This window comes from Saccopteryx bilineata, chromosome 3 (genome assembly GCF_036850765.1).
Source record: "Saccopteryx bilineata isolate mSacBil1 chromosome 3, mSacBil1_pri_phased_curated, whole genome shotgun sequence".
In the NCBI taxonomy this organism is placed as follows: Eukaryota; Metazoa; Chordata; class Mammalia; order Chiroptera; family Emballonuridae; genus Saccopteryx; species Saccopteryx bilineata.
In genome coordinates this window covers 269,375,868-269,398,916 of record NC_089492.1, presented here as the reverse complement: position 1 = coordinate 269,398,916, position 23,049 = coordinate 269,375,868, and the positions used below count along the sequence as shown (strand labels likewise).

The 23,049-nt window shown below is 45.4% G+C and overlaps 1 long non-coding RNA gene across 1 annotated transcript; it reads left to right on the top strand.

Moving 5' to 3' along the window:
• The first annotated feature begins 7,995 nt into the window (after nt 1-7,995).
• On the top strand, nt 7,996-18,295 carry LOC136331403 (uncharacterized). Its single transcript, XR_010730478.1, has 4 exons — nt 7,996-8,094; nt 8,813-8,945; nt 17,490-17,615; nt 18,118-18,295. It is a non-coding gene; the product is annotated as an uncharacterized lncRNA (long non-coding RNA).
• Nucleotides 18,296-23,049: the final 4,754 nt, after the last annotated feature.

Genomic DNA, 23,049 nt, shown 5'->3' with positions numbered 1-23,049 from the left:
TAAGGAGCGGGGAATGAATGCTGAGTAGGCAAAGACAACAGATGTCTGATTCAGGGATTCAGGCAATGATACCGGTAATTACAACACAGTGTGATATGTGGCACAATGGGAAGGAACTGGTACTAGAGGAGAGCATAAAAAAACACCTAACCCAGCCCTGGCCGGTTGGCTCAGCGGTAGAGCGTCGGCCTAGCGTGCGGAGGACCCAGGTTCGATTCCCGGCCAGGGCACACAGGAGAAGCGCCCATTTGCTTCTCCACCCCTCCGCCGCGCTTTCCTCTCTGTCTCTCTCTTCCCCTCCCGCAGCCAAGGCTCCATTGGAGCAAAAATGGCCTGGGCGCTGGGGATGGCTCTGTGGCCTCTGCCTCAGGCGCTAGAGTGGCTCTGCGACGCCCAGGATGGGCAGAGCATCGCCCCCTGGTGGGCAGAGCGTCGCCCCTGGTGGGCGTGCCGGGTGGATCCCGGTCGGGCGCATGCGGGAGTCTGACTGTCTCTCCCTGTTTCCAGCTTCAGAAAAATGGAAAAAACAAAAAACAAAAACAAAAAAAAACACCTAACCTGGAGGAAGTGACATGTAAGATGAGACTTGGAAAGGAAGTTTCAGGACAAAGAGGGGCATGAGGTGGGGAAAGGAAATAGGTCATGCGGCCCTGGCCGGTTGGCTCAGCGGTAGAGCGTCGGCCTGGCGTGCAGGGGACCCGGGTTCGATTCCCGGCTAGGGTACATAGGAGAAGCGCCCACTTGCTTCTCCACCCCTCCTTCCTCTCTGTCTCTCTCTTCCCCTCCCGCAGCAAGGGCTCCATTGGAGCAAAGATGGACTGGGCGCTGGGAATGTCTCCTTGGCCTCTGCCCCAGGCGCTAGAGTGGCTCTGGTCTTGGCAGAGCGATGCCCCAGAGGGGCAGAGTCGGGAGTCTGTCTGACTGTCTCTCCCCGTTTCCAGCTTCAGAAAAATACAAAAAAAAAAAGAAATAGGTCATGCAAATTTCTTGAGATATGTGAGATTGTGGACAGGGACAGTGAGAATGAAGACGATGGGCCAGATGATGAAGTAATCCTGAGAGGAAAGGAAGAAGAATGGGTTTGGGTCTGAAGAGGACGTGAAGATTTCAGTTGGCATGTTGATCTTGAGGGGCATGTGGATCATCTTGTTAGACATATCTAAAGCTAGCTGGGCCCTGGCCAGCTGGCTCAATGGATAGAGTGTTGGGCCGGTGTATGGATGTCTCAGGTTCAATCCTGGTGAGGGCACACATGAGAAGCAACCATCTGCTTCTCTTCCCTTCTCTCTCCCCTTTCTCTCTCTCTTGTCCCCTCTCATAGCCAGTGGCTCGATTGGTTTGACTGTCAGTCCTGAGTGCTGAGGATAGTTTGGTTGTTCTCAGCATGGGCCTCAGTCACTGAGGATAGCTTGGCTGGTTCAAGCATTGGCCCCAGATGGGGGTTGCTAAGTGGATCCTGGTTGGGGAGTATGTGGGAGTGTGTCTCACTTTCTTTCCATAGAATTTAAAAAGTTAAAAAGAATTTAAAAATACTTGGGCTCTGGCCAGTGGCTCAGTTGATAGATTGTCGGCCTGGCGTACAGACATCCTGGGTGAAATACCTGGTCAGGGCACACAGGAGAAGGGACCATCTGCTTCTTTCCCCCTCCCCTTCCTCCTTCCCTTCCACTTCCCCTCTTGCATCCAGTGGCTTGATTGTTAGAGCATGTGCTGAGGCACATCAACCTCAGGAGCTAAAAAATGGCTCGGTACTCAAACATCGGCCCCAGACAGGGGTTGCCAGGTGTATCCCAGCCAGGGGGGCATGCAGGAGTCTGTCTCACTATCTCCATTCCTCGCACTTAAAAAAACAAACAGGACCTGGCCAGTTGGCTCAGTGGTAGAGCATCAGCCTGGTGTGTGGATATCCCGGATTCGATTCCTGGCCAGGGCACACAGGAGAAGCACCCATCTGCTTCTCCACCCTTCCCTCTCTCCTTTCTCTCTATCCTCTCTCTTCCCCTCCCTCAGCCAAGGCTCCATTGGAGCAAATTTGGACCAGGTGTGAGGATGGCTCCATGGCCTCCACCTCAGGTGCTAGAATGGCTTTGGTTGCAATGGAGCAACAGCCCCAGATGGGCAGAGCATTACCCCCTAGTGGGCTTGCCAGGTGGATCCCAGTCAGGCGCATGCAGGAGTCTGTCTCTCTGCCTCCTCGCTTCTCACTTCAGAAAAATACACACACACATACACAAAAAGCTTGCTGGATATGCGAGCGTTGAGTGTAGGAGCAAGATCTCTGGAGACATCACAGGATGTGATGAGTGTGGATGAGATATCTTTGGGTGAAAAGATCAAGGTTGAACAGACTCTTTGGAAAGGATGTACAAATGTCCAATGAGCATATGAATGGCCAATAAACACATGAAATAAGCATATGAAAACAACATCATTACTTGTTAATGTAAATACATAAAAACAATAAGATACCATTACCCATTGACCAGAATGGCTGAAAATAAAAGGATTGACGATATCACTTGTTAGCAAGGAAGCAGAAAAACTGGAACTCCCACACATCACTGATAGGAGTGTAAATTGGCATATCCACTTTGGAAAGTGAAATATATGTATCCTCTATGACTTAGCAATTCTACTTACACATATACTAAGTGCTTATTTCTCTTGGCTATATAAATGAGTAAACGAACATTCATTACAGCATTATTCAGGAAAGCCAGAAAGCTGGAAACAAACCAAATGTCTATTATTACATGTTCATCCAATAGACACTGTACTACACACACACACAAAGAACTAAGTACTGACATGAATGAATCTTTTTTTTTTTTCAGAGACAGAGAGAGAGTCAGAGAGAGGGATAGATAGGGACAGACAGACAGGAACAAAAAAAGATGAGAAGCATCAATCATCAGTTTTTCGTTGTGGCACTTTAGTTGTTCATTGATTGCTTTCTCATATGTGCCTTGACTGTGGGGCCACAGCAGACCGAGTAACCCCTTGCTCAAGCCAGCAACCTTGGGTCCAAGCTGGTGAGCCTTGCTCAAACCAGATGAGCCCACACTCAAGCTGGCGACCTCAGGGTCTTGAACCTGGGTCCTCTATATCCCAGTCTGATACTCTATCCACTGTGCCACCGCCTGGTCAGGCATGACATGAATGAATCTTAAAGCTATAATGTTGAGTGAAAGAAGCTAGTCCTAAAAGAACATATACTTTGTGATTCCATTTATAATAAGAAAAATATTCTGAGATGTTCTAAATTAAACTATAGTAGCCAGAGAGTGAAAGAAAGAGGCAGTCTGTTCATGGCTGTGGGCCAGCTAACAAAAGACGTCTTACATTCCTGTTTTGTCTGTTGAAATTTTGGTTTAGTTTCCAGGTGGCTATTTCCGCAGACTATTTTAGCCAGGCACCTTCTAACTCCAGGAGCCTCTGCTTGTTTTCAGGGGGTTTTCTGAACTACTTCCCACAGCCACACCACAGGAGCAAACATTTCTTTACAGGGACTCTGCAAGCTCAGAACTGGCCCAACATCACCTTCTCCCATCCCTTTGCCTACAGCTCATGTAAATTCTTTCAGATACCTCCTTCCCTCTTTCTTACCCCTGACCTCTGCTCTATGTATAAAAACACTTATAAAACTCTGGGATGATGGGACATATTGACTTTTCTACTTACCCATGCTGCTGGGTAGTTTGGACTCCATGACCCAATACTGGTCTTTTGGCTAGCATTTTCGGCTCAATAAAACGTTACTTTAAAAAAAGACTTTAGCCTGACCTGTGGTGGCGCAGTGGATAAAGTGTCGACCTGGAAATGCTGAGGTAGCCGGTTCAAAACCCTGGGCTTGCCTGGTCAAGGCACATATGGGAGTTGATGCTTCCAGCTCCTCCTCCCCTTCTCTCTCTCTGTCTCTCCTCTCTCTCTCTCTCTCTCTCTCTCTCTGTCTCTCCCTCTCCTTTCTAAAAAAAAAAAAAAAAAAAAGACTTTAGCCCTGGACAAATAGCTCAGTTGGTTGGTGCATCATCCCAATATATGAAGGCTGCCAGTTCCATCCTGGTCAGGGCACATACAAAAACAGATCAAAGTTTCTGTCTGTCTGTCTGTCTCTTTCTTCCTCTCTCTAAAATCAATAAATAAATATTTAAAAATGACTTTAACTGTTGAAGTTCGATTTTTAAGTTTAATAATAAAAACTCAATAACATTTGATGGTGATAGAGGTCAGAAATAGTGATTTCTATTTTGGTAGGGGCTACACCTGAAAATGGGCCAATGGAGCCTGCTGGGTGCTGGAAATGCTTTGTATCTTGATCTGGCGGAGACTGGGGGGTGAACAGAAAGATACATACATGTACAAAAATCCATCCAGGTGTTCATTTAAGATTTGTGCACATTACCATATCTATTCTATGACTAGTGGAGGGAGAGCTTATTCATTCCCCAAAAGACCAAACAACCAAAGATAGCAAGGACTATAGGGCTATTATACAGTTTGTTTTTATTATTTATTTATTTTTAATTTATTGATTTTTAGATAGAGGAGAGAGGGGTGGGGAGAAGTAAGAAGCACCAACTTGTAGTAGTTGCTTCCCATATGTGCCTTGACCAGGCAAACCCAAGGTTTCAAACCAGTGACCTCAGCATTCCAAGTCAATGCTTTACCCACTGTGCCACCACAGGTCAGGCAATTTTTTATTTTATTTTTAAAAATTTTTTAAGTGAGGCCCTGGCCAGTTGGCTCAGCGGTAGAGCGTCAGCCTGGCGTGTGGGGGACCAGGGTTCGATTCCCGGCCAGAGCACATAGGAGAAGCGCCCATTTGCTTCTCCACCCCCCCTCCTTCCTCTCTGTCTCTCTCTTCCCCTCCTGCAGCCAACGCTCCATTGGAGCAAAGATGTCCCGGGTGCTGGGGATGGCTCCTTGACCTCTGCCCCAGGCGCTAGAGTGGCTCTGGTCGCGGCAGAGCGACCCCCCTGGAGGGGCAGAGCATCGCCCCCTGATGGGCAGAGCTTCGACCCTGGTGGGCGTGCCGGGTGGATCCCGGTCGGGCGCATGCGGGAGTCTGTCTGACTGTCTCTCCCCGTTTCCAGCTTCAGAAAAATACAAAAAAAAAAAAAAAATTTTTAAGTGAGAGGAGGGGAGATAATGAGATAGATTCTCACATGTTCCCTGACAGGGATACACCTGGCAATCCCTGTCTGGGGCCAATGCTTAAATCAACAGAGCTATTTTTAGTGCCTGAGGCTGACACTCAGACCAAGGAGCTCTCCTCAGCACCTGGGGCCAATGTCCAAACCAATCGAGCCACTTACTGGGGGAGGGGAAGAGGGAGAGAAGTGGGAGAGATGTGGGAGAGAAACAGATGGTCACTCCTCCTGCGTGCCCTGACTGGGAATCAAACCTGGGACGTCCACATACCAGGTTAATGCTCTATCCACTGTGCCAACTGGCCAGGGCCTACAGTTTGTGAAATATGACATTTCACAAGGCCCAGCTTGATAGTGAAGTCCTCCAGGGCCAGAAGTCTTTTTATTTTTTGTTTGTTTGGTTTTTGTTTTGTATTTTTCTGAAGTGAGAAGCAGGGAAGCAGAGAGACAGACTCCTGCATGACCGACAGGGATCCGCCCAGCATGCCCACCAGGGGCGATGCTCTGCGCATCTGGGTTGTTGCTCCATTGAACCTGAGCCATTCCAGTGCCTAAAGCAGAGGCTATGGAGCCATCCTCAGCGCCCAGGCCAGCTTTGCTCCAATGGAGCCTTGGCTGTGGGTGAGCAAGAGAGTGTAGAGAGAATGGAGAGGGGAAGAATGGAGAAGCAGATGGGTGCTTCTCCTGTGTGCTCTGGCCAGGAATTGAACCCGGGACTTCCACATGCCAGGCCAATGCTCTACCACTGAGGTAGCTGGCCAGGGCTGGGCCAGAAGTCTTTTTAAAAATTTTTATGGGCCTGACCAGGCAGTGGCACAGTGGATAGAGTGTTGGACTGGGATGTGGGAGACCTAGGTTCGAGACCCCTAGGAGCATGGGCTTATCTGGTTTGAGCAAGGCTCACCAGCTTAAGCCCAAGGTCGCTGGCTCCAGCAAGGGGTCACTTGGTCTGCTGTAGCCCCCCCCCTCATCAAGGCACATATGAGAAAGCAATCAATGAATAACTAAGGAACCGCAACGAAGAATTGATGTTGCTCATCTCTTTCCCTTCCTGTCTGTCTGTCCCTCTCTCTGTCTCTGCCACAAAGAAAAAAAAATTTTTATCTTTACTGTTCCAAAGCATCTATATTGGGGTTCAGATCACAGCAGACCCACAAAATCCAAGACTCAGTGTCTGCTCAGAGCAGTATACTGAGCTCTTGAGTGTTTAACTCAACACTCATTTCTTGTGTTTCTGCTCTGTCAGGCCCTGTGCTGAGAGCTAGAAGTATAAAGATGAAACACCATTTCTGCATTTAAAGCTACCAACCAAGAGGTGGGTGCTCCACGATGAAGGATGAGTTTTTGCAGCAGCCAACTTACCATCAGCATATGTAAATAATAATAGTAACAACCAAGCTCCATTTGTGAACTGCCAGGTGCTTTATGTGTATAACAGATTTTTTTCTTAATTGCTATTTAAAACCACAACTGCCTGCAGCTACTTTTGTCTGTTAGGGGAGTGGCATAATTTTTCTCTGGGTAGATGGTTCTTTGTTTAGGAAAATACTTAATAAGTTGCTTTGGCAAGAAGAATGAAGCTCCCCAGGGATAGGGCAAGACAAAAGGAACTGACTGGCTTTGCAATTAGAGTGGGAGAAGTGTGGCAGCAGATAGAGGGACCAGGGTGGGGGGATCGGAAAACGGGCGGAGGGGAGATATTAGGAGGTATAGTTAAGGCGATCTATGTTTTTCCTTTTTCTAGACTCTTCCTTAAAGAACTACCCCTTTGCCCTCCTAATCTCACTCATTCTTCAGGTTTTGCCTCTTAAAAAATCACTTCCTCATATCACACACAGCCTTCAAAAAGAATGTGGCAAAGCTCTCTCTAGTGATATGGAAAAATGCACTAGATATACTGTGAAGTGAAAGAAAATAACCAGCAAAATAGGTGCACAGTAAAATCCCATTTTTTTAAAAAAAGGAGTGCCATACATATATGTATTTACACTTAGCTATATATGGAAAATTCCTAGAAAATTACAGAACACTAGTGTTACCACTAGGGAGGATGGCGGGGGAGAAGAAAAAGCTTCCATTTTCAATTTTTTGCTCTTTTTATCTTTAAACATTTTACCTTGAGATTTTATCCTTTTTCAAAAGTCTCTTCCTCCAAGCAGCCTTCCCTGACTTCTATTGTAGATCAGGTCCCTGTAGTATCCTTCCCTCCTTTGTTGTAACATTCAGCACCTCGGTAATTTTCTGCTCATCACTCCCCCCACCCCTCCACTTCCTGCACCCACCGTGCTCTCCTCAGTTTCAAGACAGGGACCAGCCTGACCAGGCTGTGGCGCAGTGGATAGAGCGTCGGACTGGGATGCGGAGGACCCAGGTTCGAGACCCTGAGGTTGCCAGCTTGAGCGCGGGCTCATCTAGTTTAAGCAAAGCTCACCAGCTTGGACCCAAGGTCACTGGCTCGAGCAAGGGGTTACTCCGTCTGCTGAAGGCCTGTGGTCAAGGCACATATGAGAAAGCAATCAATGAACAACTAAGGTGTCGCAACGAAAAACTGATAATTGATGCTTCTCATCTCTCTGTGTTCCTGTTTGTCTATCTCTATCTATCCTTCTCTGTGACTCTCTCTCTGTCTCTGTAAAAAAAAAGAAAGAAAAAAAAAAACAGGGACCAGAAACTTCTAGCACATTGGCACAGCTGTTAACCAAATGAATGAATTCTTCCACCTTCCAAAGAGTTTTCTCCTGCCTAGTTTGGAATCTTCCAGAGAAAGAGGGGAGGAGATCAGCTCCATGTGTGTGCTGCCTCACAGTGTTCCAGTTAATTCGCTGCCCAGCCCAGCACAGGGAGAGATGCCCTCTCGTTCTAGCAGAAGTGGAAAGCAGCAGCTCCCGCCCTCCACCGCCTTGAGGGATACCAAAATGCCTGAGACCACAACAACCTGTAAGAGGTAAGAACGGGTAGGGGAGCCAATTACCGGAACAGGCTAGACAGCCTGGCTGACCTTGGAAGAAGCAGGGACCGCTTCGCTTCCATCTTCCTCTTCTTTCTAGCAGTAGGAGAGGAGGAGGTAGAGACCTAATTGCTTTCACCTTGAGAAAAATCTGCTACTGACCACATGTGGAGAGAATCACTCAGTTATACAGCAGGGGGCTGGAAATTATATCTGATCAGGAAAGCTGACATTTTCCCTGAGGCCCTCTGACTAATGACCAAGGGAAAGAGAGGTAGTTGGCCTAATGGTCCCCTCTTTGCTCTGGCTTACCAATCACAGTGTCAACTGAGCTCCTGCTCATTTCTGCCCAGAACCCCACAGGGAATCTCCATCTCTGCCTCCTCTCCACCCAACCTGCTGTCACGTAGGAGTGTCTTCACTTGGTTTTGCCCAGGCCACAGTTAGGGTTGCCAGGAGAGAATTGGAGCTCTGTCTCAGAGGCCCCCCACTGCCAGGCAGGTGCCTCTATTGATCCAGTCAGCCTCTTCCCACTTGGTTCAGTCAGGGAAAGTGATGCTGGCCACTGGGATGTGAGGCAGAGGCACTGGCCAGCCACAAGTGCCTGATTCAGCCCAAATACTTCTAACAATTAAGGCAGTGGACAAACTCTCGTGCTTTCTCCATCCCTGATGAAAGGCAAGATCAAAACCCACATACTGTTCTCGATCCCTAGGGTGAAGCAAGGAATGTGATACAGAGAAAGCCCTACGACTCAACAAAGCAGTTGTGAGTGATACTGATGCTATCCAGGGAGTCTGCCACCAGAAGCTCAACATTCCAACCACTGAAGATCACCCAGGAAGCATGTGAGACTGGCTTTATACAATTACTCACATATAAAGCTTCACCTAGCTAGTCACCCATTGGGTCCTACACAGAAATTTCCTTTATAAAATTCTTGAGCCCTGGACAGATAGCTTGGTTGCTTAGAGCACTGTTAAGCTGCACGGAGGTTGCAGGTTCAATTCCTGGTCAGGGCACATACAAGAACGGATTGATGTCTCTCTCTCTCTCTCTCTCTCCCTTCCTCTCTCTGAAATCAATAAAACTTTTTTTCCATTCTTGAAAAGCAATAGAAGCCCACAGTTTCATATATAGCTTACTTCAACCAAGTTCTAGCTGTGTGACTTTAGTAATGTCTCTTAACCTCTCTGAATTTCAATTCCCCCACCTGTAGAATAGGATTGATAATACCTGCTTCAAAGAGTATCACAAAATAAAATTAATATACATAAATTATTTAGTAGAGTCCTTCATGTCTAGGATGCACTGATGAAATGTTAGCTGTTGATATTATGGTCATCAGTGATATTGGTCATTATGATATTATGTGTCATCAGTGCACACTCTTAACACAGACACTGAGGTAAGGTACAAAATGGTGGGGCCTTTAGGACCATGCACACCTTGTTTGAAATCCTAGTTCCATTATTTCCATTATGTAACCTTGGGAGAGCTAATTAACTTCTTTGAGCTTCAGTTTTCCCCTCCTGGCAGACATTGATAATACCTGCCTGGTCAACAGAATAGAGTCCAGCCATTACCTGGGCCTGAGCACATAAGAGGTTATCAGGAGCCCTGGCCGGTTGGCTCAGCGGTAGAGCGTCGGCCTAGCGTGCAGAGGACCCGGGTTCGATTCCCGGCCAGGGCACACAGGAGAAGCGCCCATTTGCTTCTCCACCCCTCCGCCGCGCTTTCCTCTCTGTCTCTCTCTTCCCCTCCCGCAGCCAAGGCTCCATTGGAACAAAGATGGCCCGGGCGCTGGGGATGGCTCTGTGGCCTCTGCCTCAGGCGCTAGAGTGGCTCTGGTCGCAACATGGCGACGCCCAGGATGGGCAGAGCATCGCCCCCTGGTGGGCAGAGCATCGCCCCTGGTGGGCGTTCAGGGTGGATCCCGGTCGGGCGCATGCAGGAGTCTGTCTGACTGTCTCTCCCTTTCATTTTTCTGAAGCTCTTTCCAGCTTCAGAAAAATGAAAAATAAAAAAAATAAAAAATAAAAAAAAAGAGGTTATCAGGAAATATTAGCTGCATTTATTTAGAATCATCACCCTCTTTCCAGTATCCTTCGCCTTGTTTGTTTGGTCATTTTTACTGAGAGACGAAAGCCTGCTAAAAGTGATTTACTTAGCCTTTTCCCCAGATAATCAGCTACCTCCAAGAAAGAAGACAGTAGACCAGACCTGACTAATTGTCACTCAGTCCAGACCTCTGGCAAGCTGAAGATAATATCTTGACCTAAGTTATGTTTCAGCTCCTGAGTCCTAAGGTGGAACAACACCCTGGCTATTTTCCCATGAGACAGGACAGAGGAAAGATCTCAGAACTTTCCTCGAGACCTGAAGAAATCATTTATTACCTTTACCTCACCTCCAACCAATCAGCTCCCAGCACGACCCTGAACACCACCTAACCCGCAGTACATTGTGATTTTGCCTCATATAACCTGTAAACTATATGCCATCAGGAGTCAGATTTATTTTTTGTCTTTTTTTTTTTTTTTTGTCTTTTTCTGAAGTTGGAAACGAGGAGGCAGTCAGACAGACTCCCACATGCGCCTGACCGGGATCCACCTGGCATGCCCACCAAGGGGCGATGCTCTGCCCATCTGAGGCATTGCTCTGTTGTAACCAGGGCCATTCTAGCGCCTGAGGCAGAGGCTATAGAGCCATCCTCAGTGCCTGGGCCAACTTTGCTCCAATGGAGCCTTGGCTGAGGGAGGGGAAGAGAGAGACAGAGAGGAAGGAGAAGGGGAGGGGTGGAGAAGCAGATGTGTGCTCCTGTGTGCCCTGGCCGGGAATCGAACCTGGGACTTTTGCACACCAGGCCGACACTCTACCACTGAGCCAACCAGCCAGGGCTAGGAGTCAGATTTTTAAAGCATAAACTCTCCATCTCCTTTTTGACCAATTCAGTATTAAACTATTTTTTTTTCTATACTGCAAAGTCCTGCTTCTGCATTTCCTTGGGCCAGTGCACGCAGGCAGGCAGACTCAAGGAAAAAACATTGAGGTTCCAGTAAAAACACTCCTGGATGACAAAGCAGAGTGTCATAGTGATTGAGAGTTGGACAGACTTGTGTTCAAATCCTAATCTGTCACTTTCTCACTGGTTGCAAGGCCTTAGCAAGTGACCTAACCTGTCCAAGTTTCACTTTTCTCATCTAAAAAATAGGGATCATAATAGCCTCATAGAGTTGTTGTGCAGATTAAATGAGAATGTATGCAAATGACTTTGCACAGTGCTGGCACCAGTCTACATTCGATGAAAGGTAGAGATTATTATAGTTCCTGGCACATTGCAGTCTTAACATCACTTATGCAGCCCTGCTCATTTGCATAGCCAAAGAGTAATTTACATAGACTGTGATATTTTACTATAAGTATATCTGCTTTCAAAACAGCTCTCTTTTTCCAACTTTCCATTTTTGTAAATGGCACCACTGTTCCAAGGAGCTCAGGCTCAAACATTGGCAGTGTACTCAGCTTTTCCTGCTCTTTCATGGGCCAGACACATTGGCAGTTAACCATGGGCTGTCTCTGTTCTGAGAATGTCTTAACTCCCCATTGGGACTGTAAGTACGCTGACAGCAGGAACCCTGACTTATACTGCCTTGGTATCTAATATATTGGCATAAAGCAGGGTCTCAATACATATTTGTTTTCTGACAAGATGCTATCAACAAATTAATTTACAGGCACAGGTTTGTAGGAGGTACTACAGCATCTGAAACAAGGATAGGATATTTTGTGATTCTGTTTTAGCCTCTCCTCTTTCTCTATTCCATGAGTTCCTCCTACTTGTTCTCTGAGGCCCAAATCAATATCCTCCTCTGTGAGATCTGCCATTAGCACCATTTCCTTTCTTTCATTTATACTACATATTTAATTGCATAGAGCTTTTACCAATTTTTTAAATTAAAAATTAAAAAAAATAAAATGATGTGGAAAGGCATAAAGTGGTGATGAAATTTTTCTTTTATTCCCACTTCTCAAAGATAACAACTGGGAACATTTTGGTGAACATCCCTCCTGATCTTTAACTGTCACATTGGGAATTAATATCCTATACTAAGACAGAAGATGAAATAATCTTAAAATAATTGTATTTCTCTTAGATTTTACATGCCATTTTCTGGGCCAGGGGAGCAGGGGGATGGAAATAAATCCAAGTTGTAAAATGAATGAGTAAACTTCAAATCTGTCCCATGGCACTTCAACAACTCTATTACAGAGAACTTATCTCACTGCACAGTTTGTGAACACCTCTGCCTCCCAGCTGGCTTGTACATGCGGGCAGCAACTGACATTAATTTTGATATTCCCAACACTTAATTTGCACATAGGAAGCACTCAGTAAATGTTTTTGCAAAGAATAACTTAACTTTCATCTCCCATCCTTAATATGTTTTACAGCTTGATTTATTTTTTAATAATAAACAGATTTGCTTTGAGAATTTTGTATCTCACCTTTAAATGATTGACCTATCAGTCAGAGTCTCAGCAGGAAACTGAATTAAACTCAGATGGTTCAAGAAACTTTTTTTTTTTTTCTTTTTTTTTTTTTTTTTTTCATTTTTCTGAAGCTAGAAACAGGGAGAGACAGTCAGACAGACTCCCGCATGCGCCCGACCGGGATCCACCCAGCACGCCCACCAGGGGCGACGCTCTGCCCACCAGGGGGCGATGCTCTGCCCATCCTGGGCGTCGCCATGTTGCGACCAGAGCCACTCTAGCGCCTGGGGCAGAGGCCACAGAGCCATCCCCAGCGCCCGGGCCATCTTTGCTCCAATGGAGCCTTGGCTGCAGGAGGGGAAGAGAGAGACAGAGAGGGAAAGCGCAGCGGAGGGGTGGAGAAGCAAATGGGCACTTCTCCTGTGTGCCCTGGCCGGGAATCGAACCCGGGTCCTCCGCACGCTAGGCCGACGCTCTACCGCTGAGCCAACCAGCCAGGGCTCAAGAAACTTTAATGAAGGGACTAGTCAAGAGGTTTGGGCACAGTTATGGGAACCAAAAATGGAAGTTGAGGTGGGCAGAGGCTAGCAACAGCAGAAAGTTACAACCATGCTTGTGCAAAAGGCAGGGGGAAGGAACCCAGGGAGACCCCGAGCCATAGAAGAGGGGCTGCTGACAGAAGCTGTTGTCTTGGAAGGAAGCAACCACTTCCAGAAAATAAGAAAATGCAACCCAGATCAGGGGAAAACCCCAAACTCACTCCCCTTCTGCGTGCCCATCTCTTGTTAGTGCCTCCTATTGGTGGAACCCAAGTGAGCAATGAGCCCAGGTGATGCAGACCATGGAGCTTAGCTTCCCAGGGCACAGGGCAAACATGGAAAGAGAATGGATGGGGGTGGGCAACAGATGGAGGCACAGAATTTCTCAGATACCCACTATACTGTAGCTGGGTGATGCCAGTTCAGTTATTCTCCCACCAAGAACCTAAATTGTGAAGTTAGCCACCACCAGCGTTTTTCATGCCAGATAGTGGGGCATGGGAGGAAGTAAGGAAGTGAGGAAGGAGAAAAAATTAATGAGTATAAGATATCCACAATAGCTACAGAATCTGCCTCAATAGGTGATCATGAGGCTAAGCTGGTACTCACAGCTGCCTTCTTCCACCACCTATGCCGTGTCCCTCTTCTGCCACTATGTTGGCTGGAGGGGAGTCTTTGCTTGGTGGGATGATCCAAACTCTCACTGCCATAGGATTCACTCCTAGGTGGCCCTGCCTTTCTAACTGCTTTGCTATAGTTTCACACTGATGGTTGTTGGTTATAGGAGTACTAGGAGTGAATCCACTGGGAACAGACATAGTTCTCCTTGCCACTTTTGGTAGCAACCTTATTTCCACTTGATAACTAGGATCAATCACCCTAGCCAGTATTGAAAATCCTTTTTCTGACATTGGCTCAATTGTCTGAGGAGCCCAGAACGACTGGGGGAAGTCTTAGCTTCCAATTAAAGGAATTAATTTAATGTCTGTATTCCCTGGAGGAAGCATTCCTTGGGAAATAGGTCCTTCAAACCCACTGAACTCAAAATTGCAGGCAAAAAAGCAAAAATTCTGAGTGAATCATTAAGTATAAATGTTAGAAGGTTCAACCCTCACTTCCACCCTGAACTCTTGCGTTCTGGCCAGGGAGAAGATGGCACCGTATATTAGTAGCTTTTTAAAGGCACATCCTTTGACATCCCAACTTCGCAGGTTGTCGTCTCTTAGATGGCATTCCTAGGAACCACTTGGCTGTAATTTACTAAACTATTTCTTTTTTATTTTTTACTAAGCTATTTCTATGCCATCCAGAATTTGTCTTAAGGTATGATGTCTGAATTGGACCTTTTTGCTGATAGCTTTACTATATCTCTATGAAAGGAATATTTTGGTTATTTGAGAACACCTTGCATTTTCATCACTAAAACAAACAAAACCAAGAACATAAAAACCGCTCTTGTTCTATAATGATCTTTTTAGTTTCAGCAGGCAGAGCCCACCTAAGGCATGACTTTTGCCATGCTGCTTGATGCCTAATTATCATTTATATCTCAGCTCTCGTTGTCTTACCCCATCTAGTGGAGAATGTGTCTACTAATGCCTGTATCAGCCATTTTTACAGAAATGTTTTAGATCTCCTATTAAGAACCACTGCTAATGACAACCTGGTAATTCTATAGCATTCAGAGCGTGATATGCTCTGTAACCATCAACAAAGTGTCAAATGGGCCTTACGTTGAAGTAAAAAAACAAACAAACGATAATACCCTTAATGTTTTCCAATTCATATTTTGATCTGATAATTTAGATTAGACTGAGGAGTGTTTTGGAATGAAAAGAGGAGTCTGACTTGTTCAAAATTGTAGGAGAAACACCTTCTTATAATAATCATTCTCATACACTTAAATAAGTATCCATGTCTTAGAACAAACCTCTACAACTATTTGTAGTCTAAGAGCTTGGACTTTGAAATCAGACAACACTGAGCTTCAAACCTTAATTAACCACTTATGTGATCTGGAAAAATTATTTAAACTCTGTGAGCCTTGGTTTCTTCCTCTTTGTAAAGCAGAAATAATGATAGTTCTTTCCCCTAGATTTAAAGGCTTACACAGAGCCTGGCATATGCTAAATCCTTAAATATGCAAATATGTAATTATGATTTGTAGTAGTTATTATGTACTAGGCATTATAGATATTGGGCTCTAAGGTGAACAAAAGATTTCAGAAATTCCTGTTTGTAACAGTGAAATTTACTAAGAGGAAAAGACTCCCACTTTAATTTCCTTTCCAGTAGATTGCTTGTTTAGAACATTGGCTTATTCTCCTTCCCTCCCCTGCCCAAAAGAAAATAAAAAAGACTTGATAAACCTTAAGAAAGCAGCAAATTGCTTAACCTGAGCTTTATCAAAGCAACTTAATATTGTAATAGTTTGAGAATAAATTCATTTAGGTGAACTCATGATACAAAGAAACTTTGCTTTTATGGGCTATAAATGTTTGTGCTTTTGTAGCCATTGCATAATCACTAAATTCAGGATAATGATGCTCCATTTCATAGAACTAGAGGCCAAAATTTACCAATTTATATTATTTTAGCGGTTGTTGGTTTCTTTGTCTTTATATCCTCAAGTCAGCCATGCTTATGGCAGAGAATTTAAAAATTTGGGCTATCAAGTCAGATCTGGGTTCAAATCCCTGGTAACTTCAAGCAAGTGACTTAACCTCCCTGTGCTTGTATCTATTCAACTATAAAGTAGGAGTAACAGTACCAGCCTCATAGGACTGCTATAAAAACTAAATAAACTGATGTTGATATTGGCTATTGTTATTTCTTATTTTTGCGGCTCCAAGTCTCTAGTAAGAAATGCATTGTGGAAAGAAGTGGGAATAGCCTATCCTATTTAAAAAGGCATCCGATAGTCTTAAGTGCCCTAGTAAGCTTGTCTAGAGGAAGAGTCTGACTGGAAAAAAAATAAAATAAAAGTCTAATTGCACAGGTAGTGACCCACTATCTCAAGACATACAGACCAACTGTGCTAATAAGAAATCCATTTTACCTGACCAGGCGGTGGTGCAGTGGTTAGAGCGTCGGACTAGGATGCAGAGGACCCGGGTTCAAGACCCCAAGGTCGCCAGCTTGAGTGCGGGCTCATCTGGTTTGAGCAAAAGCCCACCAGCTTGAACCCAAGGTCGCTGGCTCCAGCAAGGGGGTTACTCGGTCTGCTGAAGGCCTGCGGTCAAGGCACATATGAGAAAGCAATCAATGAACAACTAAGGCGTTGCAACGCGCAATGAAAAACTAATGATTGATGTTTCTCATCTTTCTCCGTTCCTGTCTGTCTGTCCCTGTCTATCCCTCTCTCTGACTCACTCTCTGTCTCTGTAAAAAATAAATAAATAAATAAATAAATAATTTAAAAAAAAAAAGAAATCCATTTTATGCGCAGCCACCCTAGAGGTTAGGGACAAACCTAATGAGTCAGCTTATTAAACCATAGAATCAACTGACTGGCCCCATCCTTTGGTAAGTGGGATTTTTCCAAAGTCCATAAAAAAGCTTAAAGCAGGCCCCAAGACTATTTTTCACACTGTCGCCTCACAGGTGGTAGGGTCTAAGTAGTCTCAAGCAGTTTCTCAGGCAGATCTTTTCCATTACTCAGAAAGTAGTGATTTTCCCCTCTCTTTTCCCTTTCATTTAGTTAGAGGAGAACAGAGGTGTTCAACCAACATGCTATTTTTCAATACCAATCATAATATCAGGTTCAAAGCTGCAGCTCAACAGATTATTGTTAAGACTGATTTGAGGAGATTAGGGAGAAAGGCAGTTGAGAGTGGGGCCAGACCCTGAACCATGTCAGTCAGTTGCTGAAAAACCTTTGAATGCTTTTCCTATGCAAACTCAAGAGGCTTATTTAAAAAACAAATACGTCGGCCTAGCGTGCGGAGGACCCGGGTTCGATTCCCTGCCAGGGCACACAGGAGAAGCGCCCATCTGCTTCTCCACCCCTCCGCCGCGCTTTCCTCTCTGTCTCTCTCTTCCCCTCCCGCAGCCAAGGCTCCATTGGAGCAGAGATGGCCCGGGCGCTGGGCATGGCTCTGTGGCCTCTGCCTCAGGCGCTAGAGTGGCTCTGGTCGCAATATGGCGACGCCCAGGATGGGCAGAGCATCGCCCCCTGGTGGGCAGAGCACGGCCCCTGGTGGGCGTGCTGGGTGGATCCCGGTCGGGCGCATGCGGGAGTCTGTCTGACTGTCTCTCCCTGTTTCCAGCTTCAGAAAAATGAAAAAAAAATAAAAAATAAAAAACAAATAAACAAAAGAACTTAAGACTGATTTACTTTTATTTTATTAATTTTTTTAGAGCAAGAGGAAGGGAGAGAAAAAGAGAAAAAAACATCAATCTGTTCCTGTATATGCCCTGACCAGGGATTGAACCAGCAACCTCTGTGCACTGGGATGCTCTAACCAACTGAGCTATCCCATCAAGGCAAGACTGATTTCTTTTTTTACAGGAAATATACCTCTAAGATCCAGCCATGCTGAATTACTAGTGGGTCCTGAACCTCACCAAGTTCTTGCTCCTCTCTAAGTCTTCTCAGTGCTCCTCTCTAAGTCTTCTCAGTGCCATCTAGGGTTGGGAAAAATTAGCCCTTTCCCAACCCTTCACTTGGCTAATTTTTGTAGTCTTTTAGTTCAGCTTAAATAACACCTCCTCCAGGAAGCAAGCTTAATCCCCCAGACTGGTGATCCTCCTCTGTACTCTTATAATACCTTGTACTTACACTTACCACACTGATATGTAATTGTCAGTTTACTTGCCTATATCCACACTGTAATCAGCAACCTGAGGATGGAAACCCACATCTTAGTCACCATCATGTTCCTAACTTTTAGCACAGTTTCTGGTACACAGATGCTCAAGAAATATTTATTGAATATTTACTGTAATAGTCTCCTTATTAGTATTTATGCTTCTGTTCTTCCCCTAGTTTCTAAACAACAGCCAGAGAAAACTCCTTACCGCATGGCCTGTGGTGGTGCAGTGGATAGAGCATCAACCTGGGACATTTTGAGGTCACCTGTTCAAAACCCTGGGCTTGCCTGACCAGGTGGTGGCACAGTGGATAGAGCGTCGGACTGGGATGCGGAAGGACCCAGGTTCGAGACCCCGAGGTCGCCAGCTTGAACGCAGGCTCATCTGGCTTGAGCAAAGAGCTCACCAGCTTGGACCCAAGGTCGCTGGCTCCAGCAAGGGGTTACTCGGTCTGCTGAAGGCCCATGGTCAAGGCACATATGAGAAAGCAATCAATGAACAACTAAGAAGTCGCAACGCGCAACGAGAAACTGATGATTGATGCTTCTCATCTCTCTCCGTTCCTGTCTGTCTGTCCCTGTCTATCCCTCTCTCTGACTCACTCTCTGTCTCTGTAAAATAAATAAATAAATAAATAAATAAATAAATAAAACAATTCATTTCATCTTTAAAAAAAAACAAAACAAAAAACCCTGGGCTTGCCTGGTCAAGGCACATATGACAAGCAAACAATGAACAACTAAAGTGAAGCAACTGTGAGTTGACACTTCTTGCTCCCCTCTTCTCTCTCTGTAAAATCAATAAATAAAATATTTTTAAAAGAAAGAAAAAGAGGCCCTGGCCGGTTGGCTCAGCGGTAGAGCATTGGCCTGGCGTGTGGAAGTCCTGGGTTCAATTCCCAACCAGGGCACACAGGAGAAGTGCCCATCTGCTTCTCCACCCTTCCTCCTCTTTTTCCTCTCTATCTCTCTCTTCCCCTCCTGCAGCCAAGGCTCCATTGAGGCAAAATTGGCCTGAGCGCTGAGGACAGCTCTATGGCCTCTGCCTCAGACGCTAGAATGGCTCCCGCCAAAATGGAGCAACACCCCAGATGGGCAGAGTTTCGCCCCCCAGTGGGTATGCTGGATGGATCCCGGTAGGGTGTGCGCGGGAGTCTGTCTGACTGCTTCCCCACTTCTAACTCCAGATGGGCAGAGTTTCGCCCCCCAGTGGGTATGCTGGATGGATCCCGGTAGGGTGTGCGCGGGAATCTGTCTGACTGCTTCCCCACTTCTAACTCCAGAAAAATACAAAAAAAAAAAAAAAAAAAAAAAAAAAAAAAAGAAAAGAAAGAGAAAACTCCTTACTGCAGCCTACATGGCCACACTGGATTCTGAACCTCCCTCCCTCATCCATCTCACTTCTATAGCTACCCCCTATACTCACTTTATTCTCCAGCCATCTGAACTTTCTTTGTTCCTAGAATTCACTCAACCAGCTCCTGCCTCAGGTCCCCTGCACCTTTTATTCCTCTTCCCAGAGTGCTCTTCCTCCAACCCCTGCCTTGGCTGGCTCCTTCTCCTTCTTCTTCTTTTTAGGTGAGAGGAGGGGAGATAGTGAGACAGACTCCCACATGTGCCCTGACAGGGATCCACCCAGAAACCCTATCTGAGGCCAATGCTCTAGTACTGACCTATTTTAGCATCTGAGGCTGACATGCTCAGACCAACTGAGCTATTATCCTCAGCACCTGGGTCCAATGCTCAAACTAATGGAGCCACTGGCTGCAGGAGGTGAAGAGGGAAAGAGGAGGAGAAGGAGAGAAGCAGATGGTCACTTTTTCTGTGTGCCCTGACCAGGAATCAAACCTTGGATGTCCATATACCAGGATAACACTCTATCCACTGAGCCACCAGCCAGGGCCATGGTTGGCTTCTTCAATGCTACCCAATCCAACCCCACCCCTTCTCACTCTATCACAGTAGCTTGTTTTATTGTCTTTCTGAAACTTATTTCAACCCTATTAGTTTACTTGATGATTATCTGCCTCCTCTATTAACAAAGCAACACAAAAGCAGGTCCCTATTTTATTCACCACTTACCTCAACATCCAAAACAATGCCTGGCATCTATTAGGTATTTAATAGGCCCTGGCCAGTTAGCTCAGTCAGAGCATCATCCCAAAACGACAAGGTTGTGGGTTCCATTCCCGGTCAGGGCACATACGGGAAGCAACCAATGAGTGCACAACAAAGAGGAACAACATATGAATGTTTCTCTCTCTCTCTTTCTTCCTCTCTCTGTCTAAAATCAATCAATAAATATTAGGTATTTAATAAATATTTGTTGAATGAATTAATAAATGAATGAATGCATGAATAAAACAGGTGCAGTCCTTGCAGATTTGAGTGGATGTGTCCACTCTTGTTGGGACAGGGTCACCATTGCTCAAAAGTATTTTGGGCCTGACCAGGTGGTGGCTCAGTGGATAGAGCATTGGACTGGGATGCCAAGGACCCAGGTTCGAGACCCTGAGGTCACCAGCTTGAGTGTGAGCTCATCTGGCTTGAGCAAAATAAAAAATGCTCACCAGCTTGGACCCAATGTCACTGGCTCAAGCAAGGGGTTACTCGGTCTGCTGAAGGCCCGCGGTCAAGGCACATATGAGAAAGCAATCAATAAACAACTAAGGTATCGCAACAAAAAACTGATGATTGATGCTTCTCATCTCTCTCCGTTCCTGTCTGTCTGTCCCTATCTATCCCTCTCTCTGACTCTCTTTCTCTCTGTCCCTGTAAAGAAAAGAAAAGGAAAAAAAAAAGTATTTTGGGACCTCATCTTTTAGAATTGACTTCAGGATCACTTTAAAAGTTACACAAGGCCTGACCTGTGATGGCACAGTGGATAAAGCATTGACCTGGAAGACTGAGGTTCCTGGTTCGAGACCCTGGACTTGCCCAGTCAAGGCACATATGAGAAGCTATCAACGAACAACTAAAGTGAAGCAACTATGAGTTGATACTTCTCACTCCACTACTCCTCTCTCCTCTCTCTGTAAAATAAATAAAACCTTTAAAAAAATAAAATATACTAGTCTGTAGTCACAACTAATTCTTTTTCTCCCCAATTTGATTTCTACCTTATTCACTAACTTCAGCCCTAAAATATGTTTTCCAAAATTAAATTCACCCTCAAGAATAAAAAATTACCACCTTTGATAATAATCTAAAGAAAGGACTTTAGGCTCTAAAAATAATTTGAAAAAAAGGAATCTAAAAATCATTTCAATGTGTAAGTTCTGGAGTATTGTGTTGATTTAAACAGATTCCCTTGCCTGACCTGTGGTGGCGCAGTGGATAAAGCGTTGACCTGGAACGCTGAGGTCACCAGTTCAAAACCCTGGGCTTGCCTGGTCAAGGCACATATGGGAGTTGATGCTTCTTGCTTCTCCTCCTTTCTCTCTCTCACTCTCACTCTCTCTTCTCTAAAATGAATAAATAAATAAAAATTTTAGACAAAATAAAAATAAACAGATTCCCTTATTTTACAGTGAAACTTTATACACTGTGGCAATAGTGTTTCACCTGTGAATTGGTTTCTCATTTTAGTTATATTTAAAATAGTTCTTTTTTTTTTTTTTTTTTTTTTGTATTTTTCCGAAGCCAGAAACAGGGAGGCCGTCAGACAGACTCCCGCATGCGCCCAACCGGGATCCACCCGGCACACCCCCCAGGGGGCAATGCTCTGCCCATCCAGGGGGTCGCTCTGTTGCGACCAGAGCCACTCCAGCGCCTAAGGCAGAGGCCATAGAGCCATCCCCAGCGCCCGGGCCAACTTTACTCCAATGGAGCCTCGGCTGTGGGAGGGAAAGAGAGAGATAGAGAGGAAGGAGAGGGGGAGGGGTGGAGAAGCAGATGGGCACTTCTCCTGTGTGCCCTGGCCGGGAATTGAACCCAGGACTCCTGCACGCCAGGCCACGCTCTACCCCTGAGCCAACCGGCCAGGGCCTCAACTTCTATTTTAAAAATCCAATGGTATTTAGCCTGACCAGGCGGTGGCGCAGTGGATGGAGCGTCGGACTGGGATGTGGAAGGACCCAGGTTCGAGACCCCGAGGTCGCCAGCTTGAGCGCGGGCTCATCTGGCTTGAGCAAAGAGCTCACCAGCTTGGACCCAAGGTCGCTGGCTCCAGCAGGGGGTTACTCGGTCTGCTGAAGGCCCGCGGTCAAGGCACATGTGAGAACGCAATCAATGAACAACTAAGAAGTCGCAACGCGCAATGAGAAACTGATGATTGATGCTTCTCATCTCTCTCCGTTCCTGTGTGTTTGTCCCTGTCTATCTCTGCCTCTGTAAAAAAAAAAAAAAAAAAATCCAATGGTATTTAGATTGAAAAGCAACTTAAGAATCTAAAAATTCTGCTTCTTTTCAAAAAACAAAAACAAAACATCATTCCAACCCAGTATTTCACTATTGCTCAAACATCTCACACATCCTGCTCTTTCCTCTAATTAAAATAAAACTTCTATATTCCTACCCAAGCCCTAATATAATTTTATTCTTCTCTTCAGGCCCAGCTCAAATGTTTGCCTTCCAGAATTCCCATCAATATAAACCTTCTCCAGAATTCATTACATCATCCTCTGATCTCCCAAACCAGCTAGCTATAAGCTCTATGAAGACAGAGACCATGTCTGCCTGCTTTATGACTATATCCTCAGCACCTAGCAGAGTATCTGGTACATGGCAGGTACTTAAAACATACTTGTTGAATGAATTGAGTCTATTCTATTATTTAGCACATATCGTGTATTGTATTTAGTTATTTAAATGTCTTCTTGTACCAAAAAATTGTTAGTTTCCTCTACAGTAAGGACCATGGTCTTATTCACCTTTTACCTCTCTGAGACATGGAGAGGGCAAAGGTGATGAGCCCAGAAGAACATTTATTTTGCTGAAATCCTAAAGTTTCCATTTTTTACTCTCAGATCAGCCAAGATTGCAGCACATTTCATGTTTTCCTTTTACTTCTCTTTAGTCTAAACAAAGCTTCCTTCTCATATTAGAAGAGGAGTCCTAGATACTAAAACTTATTCCCTTCCCCCAACCCAAGCCTGGGCCCAACCAAG